Source organism: Periplaneta americana, chromosome 17, assembly GCF_040183065.1.
Source record: "Periplaneta americana isolate PAMFEO1 chromosome 17, P.americana_PAMFEO1_priV1, whole genome shotgun sequence".
Classification (NCBI taxonomy): Eukaryota; Metazoa; Arthropoda; class Insecta; order Blattodea; family Blattidae; genus Periplaneta; species Periplaneta americana.
The window spans coordinates 63,304,580-63,323,466 of NC_091133.1; the positions used below are offsets into that span (position 1 = coordinate 63,304,580).

The window sequence follows — 18,887 nt, forward strand, 5'->3', positions numbered from 1 at the left end:
AAACAAATTGTTGAAAATAGTGGCTGTTCATTTCGATAGAGGCTTCAGCTCTTTTGTGCATATTATCGCACTATAGCCTATTGTACCTAATTCCAATTTCCGGTTTTGTGCTTCGTACCAGTGACTCATGTTGTAATAATTCTGTACTTACTCTATAACAGAGTACCTTACGTACTGTAAATTCAGTCTTCACTTCTGCCCGATCCAAACAAATAAATTTATTCAGACATGCTATCAACTGTCCGTGCAAGTGGTTATGTCGCAGGGATGTAGAAAGGGGAAAATGACGTGACAATTATTGACGAGGCCGTTTTATTTAAGTTATTTTAAACAGTTGTATAATATTACGTAGACGGCCAATTCCTAACAGAAAATATTTTCAAAACAGGGCTAGGACAGCACAGCAGAAGCGGGTGAGGAAAATCGAGATACGACGTAACCAAAAGGACGCACAGTACCTGTACGAAAATATGATTAAATAATGAATGCTCTTTTTTCACTGGAAAACGCGACCATATTTCTGGGACGTACTATATTCACTCAATACTGTTTACTGTGACTGTAAGACGACTTTGCATATGCGGCCTTGATTCTATGCGGAAGATGGGTGGAAGTTCACTAGTAGAAGGGATGAGAGTGAAGTACAATAAATAACTCCGGTACAATAAAAATTGAAGTAAAAATAAAATGATGTCCCTGTATAAAAACAAAATGTTGTCATACTGGTGCTATGTGTAGCTACTTTGAAGAAAATAGTTATTTATAACATCCTAAAGGGAAACATTGATTTTGAATATGACATATGTATGTCTTACGTGCTGCTATTTCTTCCAAATAATTGGATGAGGTTTGTTCCTAGTTATTCAATAGAAAAATAAGTGAACTTACCCGAAAATATTGTCTGTGAAATACATAACTCTTATTAAAATTAATTCAGCTTTATTTGAAATATAAAACAAAGTGCGGATTTATTTCATATAAAATTTGACGATTTTCTTTGTAATGTAGAATAAACTAACAAATAAAATATTACAGTTTGTTTTGAGCAAAATATTTTCTAAATAAATAAGTGAATTGAAGGGTTCAGAGCCATAGTGGGCCAAGCGCCATTTATTAAAATGGAAAAAAAAAACAAGGGTTAAAGTTAAGTGAATACTATAGTTTAATGGAGATTGATGTACCATTTGGTTTCAATGTGTATACTTTACATTACTTGCTATATTATCTTAACCGAATTATCTGTTATCGCGCTTTCAATTTCTTACAACTCTTCGAAACCGACATCAAGCACTTCTTTCTATCCCTAATCATAGAACGTCTTTATACTCATCTTCCTATACTGTAGAAATACCTCGCCTCTGGAATTCGTTACCTAATGTCAGGGACTGCCGGACTTTATCACAATTCAAAATTAAATTGGAAAATTTTGTCTTAGTTAATGTTTTTTTAGTTATTGCTAGAAGTATTGATTTGTGTTTTTTTCTTTTTCTTTTTTAACCTAAATTAAAATTGCAAGTTTCTTGTTTATGTTAGTTAATTAGTTAGGATAGAATTAATTATGATACTTAATCACTCATTCAAAGTTTGTGTGACTGCAACCTGTATATTTTATGTGTGGCTTTACTTTGTTTATAGTGTTTTTTTCTCTCTCTTTATTTCTTGTGTAGCTTTACTTTGTATATTATAGTATATTTTTTTCTGTTTATTTCTATTATTGTATTTGTATTACTGGTGTTGTGGAAGAGAAGGCCTGATGGCCTTAACTACACCAGAATAAATAAATAAATAAATAAATAAATATGTTTCCAGTGAATTATGGTAATAACTTCATTTTAACTCTGTTTTCTACGGTTTTAGTAAATAGCGCTTGGCCCACTATGGTTCTGAAACCTTCAATTGTTTATATACAGATCTATTTCTATCATTTTTTGTGATCTTGATCATCATTTACATCCGTCCTAATACGAAATACCATGCTTGAGCACGTACCAGAAAGGTTAACTCTATTTAACAATTATGTAAATAGATATAAACCTTCTTCATGTTGTTATGTGTGCCTGAATTTCCACCGAAATAATTTGCATAACAACTGTATAATTAACAGTATTGCTGGTAATTTGATTACAAAGGAATAGGCTTCAAACTAATTCTAGGTCATTAACAAAAATTAGAAACTTTTATCAGTTTTGAATATAGATTTTTATAAAATATAAAACTATAGGGAATTATTAAAACATACGAGTAGCTATAACCCATATTTAATAAGGCACATCTACTTAAGTTGTAGAATTTATGAACATCAAGTATGTTACTTTTTTCACTTGTGTTTACCCAGAAAACAAAAATTTGTCTTCCCATGTTGGTGCATAATAAATTATGGTTCCGTTTATGTATTTTGAATTAGAATTTAAGAAAATAAACATTAATGCCACCAGGAATACGGCAAAACAAGATAATTTTTGTTAAGTACTTAAATCGTACAATGACCCAATTTTTTTAAATTGAAAAAATTTACCTAAGATGCGAAAATAGTTGCAAAGTAACTTACCAGCTCTTGCCGTTACTTACCTTACTTTCGTGTCATATTATCATACCATAATTTAATCGTCTTTGATGTTATTTAGAATCGAAACTACTAATGCTTTACGCTTCATTCGTTCTAAACTATATTATTAAATACAATTAAATTATGGTGTGATAATGCAACATAAAAATTAAACAAGTAACGGCAAGAGCTGTTACGTTACTTTGTAACTATTTTTGAATGTAAGAAAATGTTTTCATATTACAAACATTCAATCATTGTACGATATACGTACGTCACAACAAAGGACAAAAAAAAGTTAATTTCAATGATCTGAGAAAAAAATTAAATATATGCCACTCATCTATCATGATTTTTATAAAAGACCTTGTTCATAATGGTATTAATGTTGCAGACGAATGTGAAAATATGAAAATGGAGTTGGATTAGTTAATTTGGTATATAAATAAAGAAGAACTCTTCATTATCCCAATTTTTTTATTTCCATATACTCTGTTTAAGGGAGTAGGTACAGTTTACAGCAGTAAAATTTTGGAAGTATTCAAAATCATGCTCTTTCAACTGCATTCCTTAATAAATTATATATATATATATATTTTAATTTTGTGTTAGAAGAAAATATTGATATTTGACCATTTTTAAATTAATTTATTTTTTTATCAGACAATCTATCAAAGGTAGAGAAGTGATTTTGCATCATATTGTAGAGATGACATGCATAAATACACACAAAAATGTCATCATAGAATGTTGGATAGTTTTTTAGTTATGAGGGAAACGCTGAACATCACTGCACAGTGAATTGCCATCATTTTGAATTTTGAAAAAAAATATACAATTTTTTTTTAAATCGTAAAAATATTTTTATATATGCCTATAGTAGGAGGAGAATGTTTTACATATACTGATTTTCATTGTTGTACAAGATACAGTAACGGAGGAAAAAAATGTTGAATATTTTCAAAATTTTACTGCTGTAAACTGTACCTAACCTCTTAACTTAACAGCGCAAAAACAGACGAACTATTAAAGACAAAAGCTCAAGAATTTGCAGGTAAACTTTAAGCACTACATTTAACAATCCTGAAAAAAATGAAGTCTTAATGTTTAAAGTTCGCAGAGCTTTAAGAACAAACATAAAATGTCATTTTTCTCAAAATGAACTTCGGTTGGGATCTGCCGTTACTATTCTGACCGCTTCAATTTACAACATATAAATTAAGCAAGAACTCGAAATATTCGCAGCAACAGGCAAAATAGAAACATCTAGACAAAACTGGAAAGATCACATAGAATGAATGAAGAAAGCTAGGCCTATCCTAAGCAAATAATACAACACAAACCAAGACGAAGACGAGATGTAACCGACATAGAGATAGATGGGCTGAAGTCGGAACATCGAGGATTCAGAATGACAACGTTCTATCTAGTGTTTAATAAATTTTACAGAAGAGCGTTTAAAAGTTTGGTTGTTAATAAAATCAATGCAATAAAACCTTTCCAAACTAACTTTATCACGAACAATAATTGAGATATCAACATATAATTTATATGGTAGATAGCTGGGAAGTAGCAGAATTCAATGCAACAAAAGTCTCAATTTTGCTAAAAATGTCAGATAGAACCTTGTCATTCTGAGCACGCGACATGTCTACTTTAGTAACGTTAAACCATGATGATGAAGATAATTCTCACGGAGTTACATTAGTGCCAATCCTACAAAAAGTTTTATTAATCCATTTAAGCTTTTTAAACCCAATTAAATGAAATGAAGTTGATGATGGGTTTGCGTAGAATTCGTAGCGTGATGTAATTAAATGAAATCATAGTGTAATTTGAGTAAATCATATAGTAGTAGTTAAAGGGTTCTCATTGTTAACTAAAAATCAAGACACAAAGATTTGTTCAGTTACGACATTTCCGTTTCGCCTGTTGTTGGAAAAGATACTATGCCTGCGAGTATGTCAGTCTGACCTTGAAATGAGACCGTAGAAGAGACAATCAGATCGCGTCTTTCTTTTCTGCTCACGTGTTTCACTCAGTGCAGTGGTAGGAAGCAGTGGTGAATGTAAAAAAAAAGTTCCCTGGCGCAGGGATTCTAGAATTTCGGTACCACCACCACCATTTCCAAAGAAATACCTATAAAATATAAGAAGAAAATACATGGGTTCGAATCTAGATAAAGATGTTAAGTCCACGGAGAGATCTCACTATGAAACATTAATATTTCGGAGAACATTCACAAAACAAAATCTAATCTTCTTGGCTTTTTATTTTAATTCATGCATAATTCCTAGAGAAGAGTTAATATTTTGGTGAAGATTCACAAAACAAAATCTAATTTTCTTGAATTTTTCTTTGAGTTAATTAATGCATAACTTCTCTGGGAAAACTTGGATATTTCAATGAATGACAGGAGTCATGATGGTGATGATAATTTCTTAATGAATTCTTTTTTAAAAATTGAGTTTGGTGATAGGAGTCAGGATAATGATGATGAATATTTCTCTTTCAAATTATCTATGAAACTGGGTTCACAGCAAGTCGAGATAAATCATTAGGCTTGACATTGAAAATTTAGAGCAATATTGTTCCAAAGCCTTCGCAAAACTGTACTGTAATGGTAACTAAGTAATAATAAGTGCACTGTAATGGGTCTATTTCAGTATAGTTTTATGTTATGAAGAATGGTTTCCCTAGCACAAGTTTCTGTGTGGGAATTCTAACCTTCAAGGCCTAACAACAATAGTGTAAAAATACAGCAAAAACACTACAGTATGTGGTGCAAAAAATAATGTACTTGCCGCGGGCTCTCAAAGGTTGAGAACTACTGCGCTACAGGCTGCAATGATATCTTTCTGGTTTCTTCTCCACATTTTTTTTTAGTTTTTTATTTAACGACGCTGTATCAACTATTAGGTTATTTAGCGTCGATGAGATTGGTGATAGCGAGATGGTATTTGGCGAGATGAGGCCGAGGATTCGTCATAGATTACCTGGCATTCACCTTATGGTTAGGGAAAACCTCGGAAAAAACCAACCAGGTAATCAGCCCAAGCGGTGATCGAATCCGCGCCGGATTCTTCTCCGTAATGGAGAGAAAGAAAACCTCTACAATTGAAATCGTCGTTAAATAAATTAATATCACAGTGGTTTTGCGTATAACTCCTTTCGATTGCAGAATGTTTTTTTTTTTTTTTTTCCTAGTCTTCGAATGCGGTGTGGTTTTACTTTGTTTATAGATTTATTTTTTTCTGTTGTTGTAATAATTGTATTTCTGGCGGTGTCTTAATTTTTTTATTTGTTTTTTTTTAGTAGGTTATTTCACGACGCTTTATCAACATCTTAGGTTATTTAGCGTCTGAATGAGATGAAGGTGAGAATGCCGGTGAAATGAGTCCGGGGTCCAACACCGAAAGTTACCCAGCATTTGCTCATATTGGGTTGAGGGAAAACCCCGGAAAAAAACCTCAACGAGATAACTTGCCCCGACCGGGAATCGAACCCGGGCCACCTGGTTTCGCGGCTAGTCGCGCTAACCGTTACTCCACAGGTGTGGAAAAGAGAGCTTGATGGCCTTAACTACACCAAAATAAATAAATAAATAAATAAATAAATAAATAAATAAATAAAATAAACAAATTAATGAACGAACGACTAAATAAGTGAGTGAGGAATGGAGGAATGAATGAACGAAAGAACGAATGTATCACTGAATTAATTAATATCTGAATGAATGAATAAATAAATAAATAAATAAATAAAATAAACAAATTAATGAACAAACGACTAAATAAGTGATTGAGAAATGGAGGAATGAATGAACAAAAAACGAATGTATACTTACTTACTTACTTACAAATGGCTTTTAAGGAACCCGAAGGTTCATTGCCGCCCTCACATAAGCCCGCCATCGGTCCCTATCCTATGCAAGATTATATAACTGAATTAATTAATATCTGAATGAGTAAATAAATAAATAAATCTATACTAATAATAAATCTGTAGCCGAAATTTTTCTGGTAATTTTCGATTTTCCTAAAATAATTGGTCCTAACATATATAATTAACCACCCTGAAACCGAAAATCGCTTTTTTGAAATTTTTGTTTGTATGTCTGTCTGTCTGTCTATATGTTTGTTACCTTTTCACGCGATAATGGCTGAACGGATTTCGATGAAAATTGGAATATAAGTTACATTAAGTTCGTTGTAACTTAGATTTTAGGATAGGACTGATATTTAATGAGATAAATGAGTTTTAAAATTAAAATAACTGCCATCTAAGGCCGTGTAATGAATTAAAAAACAAATGAATTCGTCTATAAGGGGCTGAGAGGATAAAAAGAAAGAAGATAGCGATCCAAGGGGAAATGCTTGCAAGCGATGGGACGAATGTGACGTCAAACTACACCTTTTGTCCCATAATTCTCCGCGAAATACCGCCAAGTATTTAATTTTGCTAGAGGCTGTTATGTCACATGGCGAAATTTAAATGTCTAATTCAAATTTTAATAATTGTTAGTTGTTGCGTTTGTGGTATAACAGCTAAACCAAAATCTTCAGGAAATGCCGTGACCTTTCATATCTAAGCATTATATTGTTATATTTATGTATAATGAATGGAATTCATATAATAGTATGTAGGCCTAACCATTATGGCTTACGTTCTTTACAGATTTCCGAAAGATTTAAGTCGTAAAATTGAATGGCTAAAATTTATAAATACGCCAAATTGGCAGCCAACGGCAAGAAGCGTCATTTGTTCGCAACATTTCCTGGAAGAATGTTTTGACAGGTCCTCCCCCTGTTCTAGTGTTAGACTGAAATCAAATGCAGTTCCAACTTTGTACGTGGAAAGACTTAAATATGTAAGCATATATTTAGAATTTAACAATGATGAAGTACAGTGGATTTAATTACAGTCTATAAGATTTCATATACAAATTAGTCTAGTTTTTTTCTCTTCCCTTTGAGGTTCGGCATCATATTCCAGGGACTCTAAAAGAAGTTCCTTATATAATTTCAACATCATCAGAACTGCCATCAAACACTGACACACCAAGAAAGTTGGGCGAAAAGGAGGTTAAAAACGACACTTGATAGTAATCACCTCCCAGTCTGTTATAATTCTACACAGAATTCCAACATTTTTTCTCCAGAAGAAAAACACTGACTATAGCCTATGCAACAAATGCACACTTTTCTCATGTTTCTGTAAATTTAGACAGGATAAAGTATAGCTATATAACTTAGTACTGTGTTAGGCCGTATAATGGTCCATCTATATAAAAGATAGGCCTACTACATAACCTATATAAAAATGTGGCCTACACTTTTCTGAACATTTATTAATAAAACAATTGATCATTAAAAATGTAATTTAGCATTATAATAGGACTGTATATATTCTTTGTACTGTATATAAAAATGTAAAATATGTTATAGCCTATCTTTAAAAAATAATGCAATTTACCAGTATTAGGCCATGTGGCAACTACATGATAAAAATAATAGCCTACACTCTTTGAAAATACTGCATCCTATAATATTTTATTGTCGAGCAACCTTATGTAATTATATTTGTCATGGTTGACCTTCACCCTGTACTTTTCTGTATAGCAACTTACGATACCGTAATTTCACACAACTATGGTCCTAAGCCACAACTATGGTCCAAACACACGCGCTCACGAAAACAGTGATATCTCAGTTCCTAGTGACAGTTAGTGATTATTTAAATACTAAAGCATAGAGCATAGATATAGTAATATTGTGAGGGTTATGAAACGCATCCTGTCTGCCACGTTTTGTCGCTAGTCAACTGTCAATTGGAGTTAGGTTTTGCATGTTACCTCGTCCACTGGAAACTTTCTCTGCCATCAGTTACCACAACAAGAATTTCTGTGTTCTTGATGCTCTATATGACAGGTAATTTAGTATTTACATACATTTAATGAATATTCTTACAGTTGCATATGTATTTTCATATTTATTGGAAGAATAATAAAAAATGGTACTTGGAGTTCAACTATGGTCCTATCATTTTTGTGGACCATAGTTGTGTTACGACTTCTGGTTTCGGTTCTTACATTACAAAATGTTTTTATAGCTTCTGATGGTGCCACCTAATAACATTTTTCGTAGAAAGTTGGCAGGAAGGTCCTATAAGCTATATGATGACAGAATTATGGATCTTTGTATAAACGATATCACCAACAAGGTACTGACGCAGCGGGAAACCGCAGAAAAGTACAAAATACCTCGTAGTTCTATAATACCTAAATCGAGAGCACTGCATGAAAATAAACTAAACTCACCTGATTGACAATGGTTCTTCTTGTCTTCAGAAAAAAAAAAAAAACATTCGTGCATTCGTCGAACATGCTATATCCATGTCCAATCTTGGATTTCTGATAACGTTATTCTACTTCAGGTGTAATGTGAAAATGTACCTGGATAGCCAAGACAGCAAAGTACCAACATTCACTAAGAATCTATCTGGAAGACGTTGGGCAAAATGCTTTTCAGAACGTCACAAGAATGAATTATCACAGGTTTTGGAGTCTCCAAATGTGACCGATCTGATGCAACCACTATACAGAACTTGTTTTCGAAATTGAAATACCATTGGCGGCAAATACTTGACGAGTGAAAAGGGACACCAGATGGAAGAAGCATGCCAACAGATTCAAAAAATGCACTTCCTCCATTGTGAAATAAGCTCTGGAATAAAGTTACTATATTCCGATATCGCAAGCAAATTTGCAGTTGGATTCAGGAAAGTTGGAATCTTTCCTCTTTGTGCAGTTGAAGTTTTAGGAAGTTTGCCATCATGTTCTGATCCTAACGTCAGAAACTCAGAAGGGAGTGCTGTTTCAGACATATTCATAAAATATATAAAAAATGACAACGAATCAAGCAATAGAACAAGGAACATCATAAAGAGGAGAAAGAAGAAACTTGATGTTAAGTCAGGTAAAAGTATTTCAGCAGCAGATATTGAAAATTTTGCATTACCATCTACCTCCAAAATTGCAATTTGCTCAAGCAGAAACAAAGGTTATTGCAAGGGGAAGGCAGTAGAGAGTTCTACCGTGAAAGATGAAGATGGATATTCCTTGGCATCAGATCTCCATTGAACTTGTCAGACATTGAAGAGACACTCGAAGATACTTCAAACCATTCTTAAAAGATATTAAACGATCTATCAGTAAGCCAAAGTAGCGAAGTACGAAAAGGAAGCTTTTCCATGTGCCTGAACTTGAAGGTCTATGGAGTTAAACAAAAAATTAACCAACTGATTATGTATCTGTTTGAGAATGTTTGATTTTGATTAAGAATGGTTGTCTTAATTTTTTTTTTTTTTTGGGTTTTATATTGATTTCATTATTTGATACATTTTTTTTCTTAAAGAAACAGCGATTATGTTAAAATTAAGAAATAAATAATTTTTCTCACTGTCTTCTGCAAAATCTGTATTTTATATTAAAAATTATTGACTGCTGTATGATACAGTTGCAAAACATCCTCTCAACTGTAGTCCATGAGCGATTTATATTAGGATATATTCAATGGACTATAGTTGTGACTTCATAACACAACTATAGTCCACAGTTTATGAAAAGATGTTCCATATACCAACTACATTTCGAATAACAAAAGTGTTTGATATTAATTCCTGACCTTTCCAGAGTTGATATCAACAAAATAAATTCTTCTATTAGTTTTATTTTGTAAATTACATTGAGAAATCTAAAAAGTGATGAGATATTGGACCATAGTTATGTGAAATTACGGTACTTTATAAAGCTAGGTATTTAAAAAATTAGACTCAACAGCACAATATGTCCACCTATGTTCTATCTAACATTTGAAGCTTCAAAAATTATATTTTGTCTTACGTAAATGGCTTAGAATGGATGTGGAGAGAACAGGAGTAAATTAGTAGATTATTAAATCAATGTACTTTTCACTGTAGCTTTATTAAACGTATTATGGTTGTTACATTGACTGAACACTTCATTTCTACTTTCTTTTATTGCTGTTCACTATATTCACCAACAGAAAAGAATATTAGCTGTTATAAAAATAACACCCGCTGAATTTTACTAGACTTTCAAAATATTCACAACATAAAACAGAAGTCGTAATCGTAATATTACGAACATAACAGCTGTTTAACACGCCGGAAAAAGAGATGGACTATGGGTAATTTGGCGGCCATACTAGTACACCTTTTTGGTTCCACCGTTTCAAGCTTATAGCCCGGAGTTGATAAGGGGCCTTGGACAGCAACAATCGAAAGCTATGAAAGATAGCCTACAGAGAATGTTTCTGTGTTTGTATGAAGTAATATCGGAAGCTAAATTAACTGATTTGTATAATTAATTATTATTTCACCATTGGAAAGTGTAGTTTCTCTAGATGGACATAATGCTATAATGTTATTACAGTAACTTCTGATATAATATAATATAATATAATATAATATAATATAATATAATATAATATAATATAATATAATATAATATAATATAATATAATATAATATGTAATATTATATAATATAATTTAAGTTATTTGTAGGGTTCACAACCATAGTGGGCCAAGCGCCATTTACTGAATACGTAGAAAACAAGGTTAAAATTAAGTTATTACCATAATTCAATGGAAACCTATAACAAGTAAAATAAAATATAAACATTAAATCTAAATGATGTCAATCTTCATTAAACTATGGTTGCATGTAATAAAAATTAAGAAATAGGTTAAAAGAATTGTCATTGCATCAAAATGATCGCATTTTAATTATTTGGATGCAATTTAAATTAAGTAACATATTAAACGATTTATCCTTCTATCAAACACGAATGTTCCCTGGATCAAACGTCATATTTTAATTGTGTAATTACTTTATATTTATTTATAACGGGTGCAGCGCAGCGCACGGGTACGGCTAGTAAATAAATAAATAAATTGAGTGAGTTAGTGAGTGAGTCGAGGAACGAAGGAAAGAACGAATGAATGGATAAATAAGTAGTAAATAAATAAGTAAATAACTAAATAAATGGATGAATGAATGAATGAATGAATGAATGAATATAAGGATAAATTAACGAATGAATAACTAAATGAATGAATAGGTAAATAATTGTTTCATAGACAGGCGTATTATTTTTACGTAATAAAATAATTATTGGATATGTTATAATATAGTACGTATATAAAAGAGAAAAAAACATTTTTTTTGCGTCGAAACTGTAATAATTACATCATCGTATATCCTGTGGTCATACTGTAGTAGTGTAAATTCCTTCCACATGTTGCAACAAACTCTTCTTTGACAACGGCCTCATAACGATTTTTAGCTTTGAATGGATCTCATCAGACAGTCTGTACGACCAACATTTATGAAGGGAATGTTTACACGTTTCTGTTTGGTTTTGAACAGTCAACTGTTCAGTCATGGTACACTGCCGCATACTGCAAATTGCAGAGTGTAAAGTGACTCATGAAAACATTATTGGCTAAACAATAGCGAGTTGCCCAGAAGCATGGACGCCCGCAGGATTTTCCCCAGGGAGAAGTGTCAAACCAAACATTCTCCAATACTTGAATTAAACATTCGTGGCCTCTCTGAGAGTGTATCGAGACATATCACTGTGTACAAAATGTTAACACTTGGTGTAAAATGGCATATTATTAATTCAAAGCTCACTCTACTCTCAATTTACACCATGGCCCAGACAAACAGGAGTTTCCTTCGGGTACTCCGGTTTCCCTGTGACCAAAACAGTAGATTTCAGTTGAGTACAGAGAGGAGTAAGTATAGATGTGATACGCTCCTCGCCCTGCTTCCACTCGCTACAGATGAGACACAGTATGTTCACATAAAAACGCATAGTATCATTCTGTCTCTCTGTGTACTATCGTAAAAACTTTGAAGAATATTGTTAATATATGTTAATATCACCGCACAACAATGAAAATGTTTCGGGCTCAAAAATAGCTAATTCTTATGTATTTCCACCTCCTCAATGCAAAAATCACCATAAAAATGACAGATTAGCTCTTGCTTTGGAGATAAAGGGACATTTCATTATTTAGAGTCAACATTTTCCGTTTGGGGGAAATTTGGGTTAAATTTTGTTTTGGAAGTTGGCACACCTGTCAAATAGCAAAAAACAAAAGTTCTTCAGCTGTTTGTAAGTTACAAACATAGATATTGTTGCTGTGACTGTGCATTTCATATTATTTCTACCGTAATTAATGCAGAATTTCTGGTTTGGAAGTGTTTTTAAAGTGTAAAATTTGTAAAAATGCCAACAAAATTGTGTGTTTGAAGTAGAAAATGAAGACAGTGTGGAACAAGAAGAAGAACCCGACAAGCCTTCCACATCCCATGATCCTGATTTTGAGGAAAACAGATGATAAACCGCACAGACTGAGTCAAGCGGAATTGAATGATCTCATTAGAGACCTTGACCTGTCAAAGGAGAAGGCAGAAATTCTAGGGTCTAGACTACAGCAATGGAATCTTCTGGAACGTGATATCAGGGTCCCACTATACAGACAACGTCACAGAGATCTGCTTCCCTTTTTTGAGAAGAAAAACAATCTTGTTGTTTGCTGCTACATTAATGGCTTAATGAAATTAATTTGAACCATGATACAACTAAATAGAGGTTATTCATAGACTCCTCCAAGCTTAGTTTGAAAGCTGTATTACTTCACAATAGCAACCGTCTTTCTTCTATTTCTGTTGGTCATGGAGTTCACATGAAGGAGACTTATGCAAATATGACAGCCCTCTTCGACTCAATCAAATATCATGAACACAAGTGGAAAATCTGTGGTGATCTATAAGTCATTGCTGTACTCTTAGGAATGCAACTGGGGTACACAAAATATTGCTGCTTTTTATGTATGTGGGATAGCAGGGATAGGAAATCACATTATATTCAAGCAGACTGGCCTACAAGAAATCTTAACCCTAGCGAGAAAAATGTCGTTCCCGAGTCTCTCGTGGACCCAAAAGATGTTCTTCTTCCATCCCTGCATACTAAGCTGGGTTTGATGAAAGATTTTGTCAAAGGTATGAACCAAGAAGGACAGGCCTTTAAGTATGTAAGAGAGACTTTCCGAAATTAAGTGATGCCAAAGTTAAGGAAGGTATTTTATCGGGCCACAAATTCGAGAACTTGTAAAGGATCCTCCATTTGACCAAGTTTTGGAGGGGAAAGAAAAGGAAGCTTGGGAGGCCTTCAAGGGAGTCAGTCATCGATTTTTAGGCAAAAAAGAGATGATAACTACACTCAGTCGGTGACAGTGCTCCTGCAAAAATACCATCAACTCGGATGCAACATGTCCCTTAAAATCCATATTCTCCACTCCCACCTAGACTTTTTCCCTCCTAGTTGTGCAGCTGTCAGTGATGAACACGGAGAAAGTTTCCATCAGGATATTTCTTTTATGCAAGGCCGTTGGAATGAAACAATGCTTGCGGATTACTGCTGATCTTTGCGTAGGGATTCTCCGGAACTCACTTACAAGAGGCAAGCTAAAAGACGACGATCTCATGAAGCCACCACATGATTCTCTTCAAACCCAACCATCTGCCAGGTATTCTTCCATCAATTTAGAACTCTTAGAATGTAACTGCCATTTAAAAAAATTCAAATGCACTTTCAATGTTGTTGGCATATGTAATTAAAATGTATCGTTTTCTCTTAATTTGTTAAACTGAAATACTTCCACCTATTATGTATTACAGAAACTAGAGATAAGAAAAATTTTCCATTGTCATATTCGTTTTTCTCAACCCAAAATTAGTAAGAATTGACTCATGAAGTGCAGGAAACATTCAAAAAATGTTTTTTTTGTTGACCAGTGTATTCTAGGTTCTTGTCCCGCGCCGTGGCGTCGTGGTCTAAGGCATCCTGCCTAGGACTAGCATTACGGAATGCACACTGGTTCGAGTCCTCACGGGAGAAGAAATTTTCTCATGAAATTTCGGCCAGTGTATGGGACCGGTGCCCACCCAGCATCGTGATGCGCTTGGGGAGCTACGATAGGTAGCGAAAATCCGGTTTCGCAAACCAGCTATAACGGCTGGGAGGATCATCGTGCTAACCACACGATACCTCCATTCTGGTTGAATGATCGTCCTCCTCTGCTTCGGCATGTGAACGTGAGGACAGCAGCCGGCTGGTTAGTCTTGGCCCTTCATGGGGTGTAGCGCCACTGATTTACTTTTACTTTATTTTAGGTTCTTAACAAAGTGAGCTATTCTGTTATTATTATATTATTTACGTAATGTTAATATTATGCATGTTTCCAAAAAAGGTAAACTCATCTGTTATTAAATAATTATGCAAACAGGAGTGTGTAACACGTTTATTTTTTCCTGGATTATTATTCGTTAAATGTTGACGTCTCATGCTGCTATGCATTCGGTTGGTTACAGTCCAAGTTCGACATCGAACTTCCTAGCTGCCATTACAATAGAAATGAAACATTTTCTTGAAAACAATTATGAGTTTAATATTATGAGCCACATATGAGATACACTATTATATTCACAAAGTAGTTCTTCACCCGATAATAGTAAGATATACTGTATCATATTTCAGATTTGCTCCAGTAACGTCTTATGACTTAGAGCGAATATTTTTAGAGTACAAATATAGTTTTTCTTCTGAACATAAGAGGAGTATTTCCTTTAATAAAATGAAACTGTTCATTGTTATTTGTTATAATGAGGCTAGAATCATAATTGTATACTTCGTATGTTATGTTTATATGTAACCTATGGGTAAATTATTTTAGTTTGGGATTTATGAAGTTTCTAATTAAAAAATTACTGTTTTTTAATATTATTTGTTTTTTTATTTTCTTGTTCTAAGACTGTGGACGATTGAAGCACATGTTTGGTTACCACCCGGCTGTACATGTTTGTAGTATTAGTATTTATTTAACCTGGTAGAGATAAGGCCGTTAGGCCTTCTCTGCCCCTCTACCAGGGGATTACAACTATAATATGAACAATAAAATTATAATTAACATTAAATTTACAATTACAATTACAATAAACATTAAAGTACGACAAGATTACCTGATTAATGAAAGCTAGACATTTTATCATAGAAGTTAAGAACAAAGAATATTTTTGTATTTACTGAATTACAAATTAAACCTACAATAACAAAATTCTATAGTAATAAAATTACCGGATATTGAAATATTTTGTGATAGATTAAGAGAACTATTTACAAGAAACCATGTCTGAACGAGTCTCAATTACTGGCCAAGTGCCTAGTAAGTTTGCGTCTGAATTCAATTTTATTTCGACAGTCCCTGATGCTAGCAGGTAACGTATTCCAGAGTCTTGGCAGGGCTATTGTGAAAGAGGATGAGTATGAGGAGGTGCGATGGGATGGTATTGTTAGTATTGTTTCATGGCGAGAGCGTGTGTTCAGATTGTGGTGGGAAGAAAGGTAAGTGAAGCGAGACGACAGGTACAAAGGAATAGAAGAGTTCAAGATTTCGAAGAGAAGGAGAAGTGAATGTAAATTTCTTTTCTTATCTAGTTTAAGCCAACCTATTGTTTCCAGGGATAGGGTAATATGATCATATTTACGAACATTGCTTACAAAACGTACACACAAGTTTTGAGCACGTTGAAGTTTCGTTTTGTTGTCGCTGGAAAGGTCAGTCAGTAAAATGTCAGCATAGTCAAAATAGGGAAATACAAGCGTCTGCACAAGGGACTTTTTTAAGCAAGAGGGAAGATGAACATTTATCCTTTTTAGCACACGGATAATAGCATATACTTTTCTGCAGGTTTCTGTGATTTGCATGTCCCAGTTGAGATTATTATCCATGTGAATGCCAAGATTTTTTTACCGAAGAACTGAAAGGGATATGCACTGTACTTACTTTAACGGTTTGTCGTTCTGGTTCACTGACATTGAGAGATACGCTATTACTTTTCATTCGGCAGAAATATATTCGTAGCTCACACAATTGAACAGTTTTGGTACCAAGTTTCTAGATCTGCTGCTGCTCCTCCTCCTCCTTCTCCTCATCATCATCATCATCATCATCATCATCATCATCATCATCATCATCATCATCATCGTCATCGTTGTCGTCATCCAGTACGAGTGTAAAGTAGATCCACCGCTTGTGGTTCACTCTGGATAGTCTCTGACGAACTAAGTGGTCGACACTAGCGACATTTATTATGCTGCTCTTAAATTATGGGCGTATAACGGCAAATTAAGGACCCTGCCACTGGAAAGCCTATAGGTATAGGATTTTGTATTGACTGTCATGTTCTTGTTTAGTCAAGTGTCAGAAGATAGGTCTGAACCTCACAAGTGACACCAACAAGGAACCACTCATGAGGCAACTAAATCAGGAGATAGTGAGGTAAGGTAGCCAGTTCCTTTCTCCCTCCATTGCATACATCATTGACTAGTAATATATTACACTAGTCAGACTTAAGATGTGTATAAACAATTGTCCTTCCTCTGACACATCGTCAAATGAGATGTACTGCCTGATAATACTTAGGTTGATTCCGTGAAAGCTTAGGTTTACACGCGAAGGAATTTCTTACGCATAACTCATCTTTATTTTTCCTTTGTTTTGTTAGTTTGCTGCTTTTTCTGTCTGTTTATAGGTTAGGTGTTATGAATAATCTATAACGGAGATATATTGGAGTAAATTAAGTGCGAAATAAACATCCTTTCCCTAGTCGTGTGAACCAGGCGCTGCCCAAAGTGGACTTACACAAAATCACGCTACAGAAGAGCGGTCATTTTTAATGTCTAAGGCTGTACTTATCATTCAGAACATCACTTAGAAATAGGTATAATGTCATGCAATAAGACAAAATCTAAGATATAATATATCCCAATTCTAACATTTTATTAATCATTATGAAAATCTGTTATAAATGAGCAATGCCAACAATATGTATTAGGAGTTTGCCGAACACATTGTTGACTTAGGCAAAAAAAAAAAAACCATTGGCGCGCCTAATTGTTTTCGCGTATAATAACAATTTTATTACATTTCAAATACACTTTGTTTAGAGGGATATGTTTTTTGGTCGCTATTACTCGGCACACACTATAAATATGTTTCACCTTGTGAAAAAATTCAGTTCTCTTTTATAGTAAATCATTTAAATCCTTAATTCTTAAAATCTAGACCTTGAAATAACTGTAACGTTATTTTAATTTATTAGTCTCACCCAATATTTTGGGTTTGCCTTGCGACACAGAATAGCTCACAAAAAACTTCAAATGAAAAACTATATAAGTACCTGGATCTGTTCCCCATGTAAAACTTCAACAAAGTTTCTACCCCCTTGGATCATTCTCCCATCGCTTCGTTACATTTATTAGTATTTTAGTATTTAGTATTAGTATTTATTTATTTAACCTGGTAGAGATAAGGCCGTCAGGCCTTCTCTACCCCTCTACCAGGAGATATGTGATACCAGTGGGCCTACTTCGTTTTGAACTTCAAAATATCCATCCAAATCTCCCTCCATGATTTTCAGTCTATCAGTTGTTCCTACATAGATAGCCCCTAATGAGCGTAGTTCGTTCAACAAACTTCAAACAATACATACGGGCCAGTTAATTCTTAGCATATTTTAGGGCTGTCCTTTTCTACCGGTTGTTCAATACGTACATGTTAATATTCATTTGTTAAAATAATGTAGTTCGACATAATACTAAATAAAATGTGGTATATTACAAGAGTTGAAAGTGTTTTCTGAATTCGTTTCGAAACATTTCAACTCATCCGTAAAATCTCGCTTCTAATCCTTGTAACTCAAGTAACTATTGTAGCATTACAATAAATTTCAAGGGAAAAATTGTTCCGGGGCCAGGTATCGATCCCGGAACTTCTGGCTGAACGCAACAGCGCTCTTACCAACTGAGCTACCCAGGAATCGATACCCGGCCCCGGAACAAATTTTTCCCTTGAAATTATTCAAGTCTGCTTCACGGGGACTTTATCTGAAAGCTAGATTTGAATTACAATAAATTGTTTCTCTAATGAGAAAGTAAAAAAAAAAACCCTAAAATATTTATACTTGTTTCTGACACAATTGTTTTCCATTGAGCATCGGTTTTAATGACAAAAAAATTCCTTGACATACGTTATACAGTGGGCAGTTCCATCCATGTGACTAATAAGTTTGCATGTAGGTTTTGTGCGCGAGTAGGCCATTGGTACGCTCTAATGATACAAATTTCGTTATCACGTGTAACCTTGACTCTCCGGTCCGGATTGTGGACACACTGCCACTTCTCCTC

General features: G+C 33.9%; 2 protein-coding genes across 3 annotated transcripts in view; one reads left to right on the top strand and one right to left on the bottom strand.

Moving 5' to 3' along the window:
• LOC138692796 (probable cytochrome P450 6a14) overlaps nt 1-18,887 on the bottom strand; it is a 63,508-nt gene that overhangs the window by 31,341 nt on the left and 13,280 nt on the right. The gene's annotated exons all lie outside the window — the stretch shown is intronic.
• The window catches only part of LOC138692799 (monocarboxylate transporter 12), a 323,250-nt gene that overhangs the window by 915 nt on the left and 303,448 nt on the right, over nt 1-18,887 (top strand). The window lies entirely within an intron of this gene.